Source organism: Sus scrofa, chromosome 5 (assembly GCF_000003025.6).
Source record: "Sus scrofa isolate TJ Tabasco breed Duroc chromosome 5, Sscrofa11.1, whole genome shotgun sequence".
NCBI lineage: Eukaryota > Metazoa > Chordata > Mammalia > Artiodactyla > Suidae > Sus > Sus scrofa.
Window position 1 is genome coordinate 62,705,273 of NC_010447.5, and position 10,942 is coordinate 62,716,214.

Below are 10,942 nucleotides of genomic sequence, written 5' to 3' on the forward strand. Positions count from 1 at the left end.
AGTCTAAAAAATTCCCATATAACTTAAGAGTCAGCCCTCCACATCCTCGGTTCTGCATTTGTGGATTCAATCAACTACAGTCTGAGGTGTACTACAGAATGTAATTAATGAAAAAAATTCTGTGTGAGTTCTCATCATGGCACAGCAGAAACGAATCTGACTAGGAACCATGAGGTTGTGGCTTCGATCCCTGGCCACACTCAGTGGGTTAAGGATCTGGCATTGCCATGAGCTGTGGTGCAGGTCACAGACACAGCTCAGAGCTGGCAAGGCTGTGGCTGTGGCATAGGCCGGCAGCTGCATCTCTGATTCAACCCCTACCCTGGGAACTTCCATATGTCTCAAGCACAGTCTTAAAAAAGAAAAGGGGAAAAAAAAATTCTGTGGATCAGTGGATTTGCACAATTCCAACCCGTGTTATGCAAGGGGCAATTGTTTCTAAGTGTATGTGATATACAACAGAAGCATAATATCTGAAGCCTTTGAACGACATGACTTTGAATGACAAACTCTGAATACTGGCCTAATTTACTGAACATTAGTACAACCACTATGGAAAACAGTATGGAGATACCTCAGAAAACTAAACATAGAACTACCATATGACCCAGCTATCCCACTCTTGTGCATATATCTGGACAAAAATTTCCTTGAAAAAGATACATACACCCATATGTTCACTGCAGCACTATTCACAATAGCCAAGACATGGAAACAACCTATATGTCCATCTACAGATGAATGGATTAAGAAGATGTGGTATATATACAACGCAGCCATAAAAAAGAACACAATAATGCCACGTGCAGCACCATGGATGTAACTAGAGACTCTCATACTAAGTGAAGTAAGTCAGAAAGAGAAAGACAAATACCATATGCTATCACTTATATCTGGAACCTAATATAGGACACAAATGAACCTTTCCACAGAAAAGAAACTCATGGACTTGGAGAACAGACTTGTGGTTGCCAGGAGGAGGGAGTGGGATGGACTGGGAATCTGGGGTTAATAGATGCAAACTATTGCCTTTACAATGGATAAACAATGAGATCCTGCTGTATAGCACTGGGAACTGTATCCAGTCACTTATGATGGAACATGATGGAGGATAATGTGAGATAAAGAATGTATATATGTATGTGTGATCGTGTCACTTTGCTATATAGTAGAAAATTGACAGAACACTGTAAACCAGCTATAATGGAAAAAATAAAAATCATTAAAAAAACTAATTTACTGAACACTTTTATATATGCTATTTCAATTAAGCCTCAGGTATTACATTAAGATTAAGAAATGGAGTTAAGAGTTCCTGGTGTGGCTCAGTGGTAATGAAACCGACTAGTATCCATAAGGATGCAGGTTTGATCCCCGGCCTCACTCAGTGGGTTAAGGATCTGGCATTGCCATGAGCTGTGGTACAGGTCGCAGGCACGGCTCATATCCTGCATTGCTGTGGCTGTGATGTAGGGCAGCACCTGTAGCTCTGATGTAACCCCTAGCCCCTGGGAACATACATATGCCGCGAATGAGGCCCTAAAAAAAAGACAAAAAAATTTTTTTAACCAAACAATACTAATTTCGGCCTGGATTTCAAGAGATTTTCTGATTCTAAGTCCCCAACAGTCTCCTTTCAAATCACATTATGTGCCTATATTGGCTTAAGAGGTAGAAGGACAAAAGCATTAATGAACAGAGAAAGAGAAGAAACACCTCTATGGGGGGGGGGGGGATTAAAGATACAGAAAATGAGTGATAAAATGAAAATCTCAGAAGAGTCTCAGAAACAACCAATGAATAGTCCAGTTAACCCATTACCAACTAATAACATTCATCAATAAGTGATCACAAAAGAATGTCCCTTTGAGATTTCCTCTACAATCTCATCCTTTGGCTAAGATGCCACTAAAAACAATATCACTATTTTCTTTGCCACACTAACTTTAAGGTAGACTACAATGCTATGAAAATAGGAGCAGAAGATTAGTGGGGTTTGTTTGTTTTTTGCTTTTTAGGGCAATACCTGCAGCATATGGAGGTTCCCAGGTTAGGGATCAAATCAGAGCTACAGCTGCCAGCCACAACCACAGTCACAGCAACACCAGATCTTAGCGGCCTCTAAGACCTACACCTCAGTTCACGGCAATGCCGGATCCCCAACCCACTGAGCCAGGGATTGAACCTGTGTCCTCACAGATTCTAGTCGGATTCATTTCCACTGAGCCACAAATGGAACTCCGAAGGCTACATATTAATCCAAGTTGACTTTACAGTGACAGATTATTCTTGAAAGAGTATGCCTCGAAAGCAGCAAATATCTAATTTTCAAAAGTTCCCACTATACTTTCACTCATACTCTCTCTCCTTATAGGTCTCTCATCTATGATAACCTTTTATTAAGAAGCAATATACATGAAATTGGGTGAAAAATGAGATAACCTTTTTTTCTTTTTCTTTTTTTTTTTTTTTTTTGGTCTTTTCTAGGGCCACACCCACAGCATATAGAGGTTCCCAGGCTAGGGGTCTAATCAGAGCTATAGCCGCCGGCCTACACCAGAGCTGCAGCAGTGTGGGATCCGAGCCGCACCTGCGACCTACACCACAGCTCATAGCAACGCCGATGCTTAACCCACTGAGTGAAGCCAGGGATCGAACGTGCAGCCTCATGGTTCCTAGTCAGATTCATTAACCACTGAGCCAGGACGGGAACTCCAAGGAGATAACCATTTTCTAATCCAAAATCAATATGGTCCCTTAATCAAAAGACTGAAGAAAAACAGTAAAACACTAAGTGTTTACACAGACACAGAAAAGACAATAAAAGTAAGGAAAGGCAACACTTTTTAATATATAAACAAGTGCCTATGCACTCCCCTCCTTCATACAAGAAACATACATAAGACAAAGGCAAAAACAATGCATACAGGTGGGGTTAAAAACATTCTCCATTTATAGCTGACACAACACTTGCCACATATATTTTCTCATTTAGTCTGCAGGTAATTATGTGAGGAACAAAGATACATCTTATCCCATTTTAAAGGAATGACCTGCCCAAGATATCACAGTAATAGGTTCAAGATTCAAGTTTTCTGATTTCTGTACTCTTTTCTACTATCCCTAAAAGATATTGAAAGGAATTTAGACAAGAAAATAAATTCACTTTTTTATTTATTTTTCTGTTCTTAGGGCCGCACCCACAGCATATGGAAGTTCCCAGCCTAGGGGTCTAATCTGACGGCCTACACCAGAGCCACTGCAAGGTCAGATCCGAGCCTCCTCTGCTGCCTACACCACAGGTCATGGCCACGCCAGATCCTAAGCCCACTGAGCAAGGCTAGGGATCTAACCCACATCCTCATGGATACTAGCTGAGTTCATAACTACTGAGCCACTAAGGCCAACTCCCATAAATTCACTGAGTGATTTTATATATATATACATTATATACATATATATATAATATATATGAAATACAGTTTATTTGTATCTTCTCATTTAATCCTCATCATCATCCCTATGACATTATTGTGTTCATTTGGCTATACTAGCAGACTGGTTGCATGTCTAAATTAGAAAGTGACAGAACCCAGAATCACTTCAAATTCCACACACTCTATGGCAGAGACTGCCACTTGCCTCACAATATCCATTTTCTACATACTCCTTAGTAATAATATCTGACATTTAGCTGAGCACAATGTCATATGACTAAGATACTGTATTCCCTAGAGCTGAATGAAAGTACTGCACTCCAACCTTTAGGTAGCATACTAAAGAAATATACTCTTCCTTGGCCCTTCCTCCATCCTGCTATGAAATGTAGATGTCATGGTACACCTCTAACAACCATCTGGACTGAGGCAGGAGTCAACCATAGGAAAAGCATAGCTACAGTGTTAGAACTTCAATCCCTGACAATTGTGTAGTGGTGTGGCCTTGGATTGCTTCTACTATTTCTTGCATGAAATAAACTTCTATCTCATGTCAATGATATTTGGGGATTCTTTATTAGAGGCCACTGAAACAGCCTGACAAACATACTCGATCATATCATGCTCCATCAAGGTTTGCATGTCAGCAAGTAGTGGTACTGCCCTGTATCTGAGTGGGACTTACCTTTGTACACTACAAAAATCATCATTTTACATTTGATCATTTTACTTTTATATATATTTTTACAACATCCCAGGAGAAATCTCTCTATAACCTGCCTACTGAAAAAGCAAACTATTCCAAGGCAAAAAATGATCTGAATCTAAGAGAAATACTAAATACACAAAACTCAGCATTCAATTAAGAATTACATTTAACTACTACCTGAGTGCCTACTACATACTCTTCATAAAGATACCATGGTAAGTAAACACAGTCCCAGCCCTCATAGAGCTAAAAGTGACCTGATGTTAAAATGTCAGAGAGTTCCTGCTCTGGTGCAAAGGGACTGGTAGTATCTCCACAGCACCAGGACGCGGATCTGATCCCCAGCCCAGTACAGGAGGGTTAAAGGATCCAGTGTTGCTGCAATTGTGGCCCAGCTCTGATCCCTGGCCCAGGAACTCCATGTGCCATGGGGAAGCCAAAAAAAAAAGGGTTATGAGTAAGAAAAAAGGTTCAACATCACTAAGCACTAGCAAAATGCAAACAAACAAACAAAAAGCCATAAACCTACCCCCATACAGGATGGTTACTATCAAAAAGGAAAACAACAACAGGAAATAAGTGTTGCAGAGGACAGAGCCTTGCAAACTGTTAGTGGGAATGTTCAGCGGTACAGCTGCTGTGGAACAGTATGGAGATTCCTCAAAAAATTAAAAATAGAATCACCACATGATCCAGCATGTCCACTTTTACCTATATACCCAAAACTGAAAGCTGAGTTTCAAAGAGCTACTCGTAGACTGTTCACAGCAGCTTTATTCACAATAGCCAAAAGGTGGACACAACCCACCTGTAGCTTCAGAGATGAATAAACAAGCAAAATGCAGTATATACATACAATGCCCTATAAGGTCCTTCTGATACATGCTTACAACATGAATGAAGCTTGAGGATATTACACTCCAGGATATCTGACTACTCTGAGGTAGTCAAATTCATAGAGAAAAATACAGTGGTGGTTAAGGGCTATGGTGTTGGGAGACTGGGGAGTTACTGTTTTATGGGTATAAGATTTTGGTTTTTAGTTCTGGAGATAGATATGGTGATGGTTGTACAATATGAACGTACTACCACTAACATATGTACTGAAAACTGGTTGTGATGGTAAATTTTATGTTGTATGTATTTTACAATTAAAAAACAAAACTGGAAAAGGAAAAAAAAGGTCATGAGCAAATTCTAACATGTTTGTAAGTACAGTGGGTTAAGGATCTGGCATTGTCACTGCGGTGGCTAGGGTCCCTGCTGTGGTGCAGGTTCCATCCCTGGCTGGGAACTTTCACATGTCCCAGGCAAAAAAAACAAAAACATGAAAATGTTTACACATACCCAACTAAATGGTCAGAAAAAAATTTCCTCTACTTAAATAACCTGTAGCTTAGTTACTAAAATTCCTAAAATAGTCTGTGGTACAAAAAAACCTAAGTTTTCTCTGGAATCCAAGTAACATTTCTCATGATTTCACTTAACAGAGAAATGTTACATCAGCATATCTCTGGGACATGGCACAAAATTTCAAAAATGTTCCTGAGATGCAATACACAGTATAGCTCAAAGTTCATTACATTTAACATGTTAAATGTTGGGACTTCCTTCCAAATTTTCTTTCTGCACATTATGTTGAAAAAGAGTTGGAAAGCTGTCAATATATTCAAGAAGGCTTTATAGACATGGCTAACTACATCACATGTAAAAGGAAGAAGCTAACAACTAACTCCAAAGCATCAGGGAAGAATTCCAAGGTTGCTATATTTGTGCAAACCTGCATGAATTTAAAATGTAGTTCTCTGAAGCATTTCTGAAATGCTGCCAAATATGGGATAGCAGAGCAGTTAAGACAGAATTGGTCTGATCTTATATAGCAAATCCATTCTAAGAACATGAAGCTAAGAGCTAGTATCAGAAGGGGTTCAAAAAAAAAAAAAAAAAGGAGAGCAGGAAATAATAAAGGGAATATAAAAAGCTGAACAGAACAAAAACTTTAAGGAGTAGGTTAGGATTATTTTGGGGGGTTGTACCTTGGTGATGTGCTGCCACTTTTGAAAGAAAGGTAGTAAAAATCTGACATATCAATATTTACACAAACTTGTTTTGCTAATTCAGCAATTGGTACACATTTTATTAGAGTCCAGTAGACTCCTCCAGACACGTTCTGGGAGAAGTGACTGACAGAGGAAAAGTAATATCAATGATATTAGACTGTAAACTCTATGAGGACAGAATTCCTATCTGTTTTATTTCTATTATCGTCAATGCACAGCATAGAACCTCAGAAAAGGACAGAGTTAAAGGTTAGGAATTACTTTAAAGAAGTCTGTTACAATAAACTATAAAAGAGTATGAAAATATTTAATATTATCAACATTAGACAGGCTAAAGAACATCATAATTTCTAAACATAATTACCTTTGTTAATGGTGTGGGGAGGGGAGGGGGAGGCGTGCACAGGCACATAATTTCAGTTAAGGAGGGGAAAAGATAGCAGCCTACACTCTAAGGGAGTAGAGCTGGCTAGCTCTGTGGCTTTTGTCCTCCAGGCCAATAGTGAAGGGGAAAAAACACTGGAAAAGAAAACACTGAAAATAACATCATGGTGTTACCACGAAGCCAGAAAAGCAGTCCTTTCTGCAAAACTAACATTTACACAGATTCATACAGCACATGAATCTAAAATACATTATGTACAGATATTTTGGGAGGTATTAAAAGATAATACACAAACCCTTAATAGGACAAGCAGGAAAATTCCCAAGTAATGAAAAACAATTTCTCCAACATCTGTACTTAATCTCCCCATTCAACCTCTCTTCAGATAACTGCATATGCCAATACAGTTATCATTTTAAAATAATACTTTCTTCACTGTCCTTATCACAATCTACCCCCTCATTAAAGTAGCATAACTATTATACTTTCTAAAGGGTCTTTTCTCATATGCTCATGACTTAATCCCACTGACAAAGAATATTCTTTGTAAATCAACCAGCCATAAAGTCTCTCTACAAATCCACATGATTTAATTAAATACCCCCCAAAACAAGTGTGTCAATAAGCAACATATGGTGAAACTCACCCTCCTTACTTTATGTTTGGTTTCTCTCACTCTTCATGGGCTGTTCCTGGGTATAGAAGTTCTTCCTCCACCCATTTTCATTCAGTTTAGGTCTCTACTATGCCTGCTCCCCAGAGGAAGATGATAAAAGCTACAACCCAAAGTGTGGAACAACTCACTCCGCTGTGTTCCCCCAATCTGTTTCACTGTTCACAACGTTCAGTCCTTTAGCTTATAAGGAGGGGAAAAGTTTTGAGAAACTTCACCTAGTGACCCCAACAGCAAGTCCAAGGTGAATATAAATTGAGAAAGAACTGGGAGATATTTTAAAAGGTATGTCTCATCCTGTGCCAACAAACTAATGCCTGAGGACTGACTGATGTTCGACAGCCAGAGATTTTTTAAAAAGCATATTCACTTTAATGTGTTTCTTTACAATATTGCAAAGGAAGGATAGAAAAATTATGTCACCGGTAATTTCCCTCTGGTGAGGAAAAGGGGACCAAAAGAGAAGGGAAAAGAATAAAAGGGATAACTTCTTGTTGTCACTTTCTCCTCCACTCCCAGATAATATCATATTCAATAGGAAACATGAGAAAAATTTTAAAAGCTTTCCAACCAGAAAGTAAGATAACTGCAATTTTAGCTACTAGCCAAAAGTCTAAAGGTTAGATATACAACTCCTTACCCCCCCCAGGGGGAAAATGGGGGAAGAGGAGAGTGGCTCTTGACTTAGTAGAGGACTGCATGTGACTGAATTTGCTGTTCCCCTTCTTGGCTATTTTCAGAATCACAGACTGCCCCCCTCCCCGACAAGGAGACTCCAGCACCTGGTGGGGGTAAGAGAAAATAAGAGAAAAAGGGAGACAGAGAAAGAGAAAAACATCAACAGCCATGTTGACAAACTAACAACTAAATCTATGACATGAAAGAAGGAAATTAATAGCTGACCAAGATAGAGTGAAATAAACAAAAGATTACCTCAAAACAAAATAAGCCTCCTCCCCTTTGACACACTAACCAAAAAATATCCAATAACCATTAGAAAAGAAATTTAACTATGACTATCATGACTATATTAGAGGTTTTCATTCCAAAAGTTAGAAAATGGTGAATCTCCGACTGGAATTTCAGAAGGTGTTTTGTTCCAAACGATTACCTTAAAGTATCTGGACCACTAATTGTTTAAGAAATTTTTTTAAAATGACCTTGAAACTATCCAATGTTAGGAAATAAAATGAGACATTTACATTTTAATGGTTACTGTTAGAAATTCAATCTCCATGAATATAATCAATATATCAAGCCCCACAAAAGGAAAATCTTCCATGTTAGGCTGCCCATAGTTTCCATATAGATTTAATTCAACCCCACGAAAATATGGGAATAATTTACGTAATTAATGACAAAATAGCACAATGAAAGAATTTACATCGAAGTTACACTCAGCACGGTCAGTATAATAATCCCATTCACAGAAGAGAATTAAGGCCCCATCTCCATTCATAAACACAGACGGGAGAAAATACGGGAGACTGCAAATCTGTTATCAGAGATAATACATTAGTAAAGTAAATCTGAAGTTATTACCCCCTATTTTGGATTTATTGGGGAGGGATAAAGATATATGCATCATAGTCAAATGCTTTCAAAAAAAAAATCAAACAAGACAAGCAATTACTGTCACCCCATTCTTAATCAGAGGGCTGTCACAAGGAATGGCTGTCACTCTCTCTGAAATATTCACGCAGGGAGGAAAACGTGGAATTAAAACAGAATAACTGCAGGACCAACACCACCCGCTCCGGCCTCGGTCACGCACCACAGGCATCTGTCTGATGGCAGCAGAGGCGGCAGAGATCACCACGCTCCCAAGGACAGGTTACCGCCACGCGTGTGGCCCCGCGGCGCATTCCCAGGCTTACCACACCCCCTCAAGGACGGGGCCGAGACGGCTCCCCCGCCGAGGCCGCCGCCTCCCTCCCGCCTCCCGCACCAGCATCCTCAACCCCTCCCGGCGCGCACGCCCAGCCCAGTGTCGGCATCGCGCCCCGCCGCCCCCGGCTCTGAGGCGACCCCCCCGCCCGCCTCCACAAGCCCCGGGCCCCGGCCGCGCTGGCCCCCACACCCTCCCGGCCCGGCCCCGCTCATCCGGAGCCCGTTCGACCCAACTCGGCCGCGGCGGGGAGGGCGGAGGGCGGCGGCACCTCCGCCTCTCGCCGCGACCCCCAGGGAGGGACGCGAGGGTCCCGCTCACCTGGCTTGGGCGGCTCCTCCCTCACTCTCTGCCGGCGGCGCCGGGCTGGGGCCTCCGAGGGCAGCGCGGGCGGCCAAGGGGCTGGAAGTCCAAGAAGGAGAGGCGGGGGAGGGGGTCGGGATGCCGGGAGCCGCCTCCTTTCTCCGCCGCCGCCGCCGCCGCAGCGGCTCCCGCAGCCAGGCCGGGCGTCCTCGCCCACTCGCCCCCTTTCTCACAGCCGCGTGGTTGGCCTGGCTCTCCTCACACCCACCCACACACATTCACCTCACCACACACACTCACGCACATACACAGACACACACACACTCGGCCGCTCCTCGCTCCCACACTCCCTCACACTCCCTCACTCGCCAGAAGTGCGCGCGCGCGCGCGACCCTGCTCTCACACACACACACACACACACACACACACACACACACACAGCGCGCGCGCCGCCGCCGCCGCCGCCGCTGGAGGCCGCCCCGAGCTCCCCCAGACCGAGGCGCTGCGCGCCGCCAGCCCGCGTGCAGAGGACCCGCGCGCGCCCCGGCCCCGCCCACTAGGCGCGGCAGGCGGGGGGCGGGGGCGGCGGCCGGCCGAGGAGCGAGGGCCGGGCCAGTGGGCCGAACCCGGCCGAGCGGGTATGACACCTGCGTCGGGGCCCGCCCCCATCGCCCCACCCCCCCTGGCGCCGGGTCTCCCACTCGCAGCCATCGCCGGCCTCTCGGGTGAAGAATCGCTGGAGCACGAGCGCTGGGGGCGGGGGGCGAAATGAGAGCGCGAGAGCGCTTCGAGGACGCGCTTCTCCCACCCGCCCCTAAACCGTCCTCACTGAGAAAGGGAAACGGGGGGCGGGGGGCGAGGTTTGTTCCCGACTCACAACCGCGTGATGAAGCCCTTCGGTTGTACACCCTCTCCGCCCTCACAGCCCCTCCTCGGGCCCCAGTCATCCACGCTCTGAACCCTGACGCGAGCCCCCCGGAGCCTCGCGGGCGCAGAGGGGCGGTGTCGCGTCTGCGCCTCCCGCCCGGCGCGGTCCGCTTCCCGCCGCCCAGCGGACGGCCTCCCCGTCGAGTCCTCCCCCGTCCGTGGTATCCCCTCTGGGGACAATGATCGTAAATACCTACGAGATTCCTCTCGGTGTACGGAGTAAAGACAATTCCACTGTATATCGTGAGGCCACTTTTTAAACTACATCATATATTCTCAGATCCAGGCGGGGTCGCGTGCTACCGCCGGCTCTGCCAGAAACTAGTGTAAACCTTAGTTACTGAACTTCCTCTGAGCCTTTGTTATGAAAAGAGAATATTCCAAGGTTGCCGTGAGAAAGAAATGTGATGATATCCCCGAAAGCGTTTTGTAAATTCTCAAACTATGTAAAAAGGAATGTTCACGTTAGTGTGTTTCTTCATAACACCTCTGAGAAGGGGGTAGCAGATTTTTAAGATGTTACTGATAATTTCTCTCTGGTACAGAAGGTCCCACAACT

The 10,942-nt window shown here is 43.8% G+C and overlaps 1 protein-coding gene across 8 annotated transcripts in view; it reads right to left on the bottom strand.

Moving 5' to 3' along the window:
- The window catches only part of RIMKLB (ribosomal modification protein rimK like family member B), a 39,054-nt gene extending 29,053 nt beyond the window's left edge, over positions 1–10,001 (bottom strand). For 5 of the 8 annotated variants that reach the window (XM_021092385.1, XM_021092384.1, XM_021092383.1 and 2 more), the window contains exon 1: positions 9,474–10,001. The gene's annotated coding sequence lies outside the window, so the exon portion shown is untranslated. Of the gene's footprint in view, positions 1–6,570; positions 6,710–7,237; positions 8,988–9,038; positions 9,175–9,473 lie in introns of those variants that run through there. The other 3 variants (XM_003126510.5, XM_013988399.2, XM_013988400.2) reach the window with 3 other exon arrangements.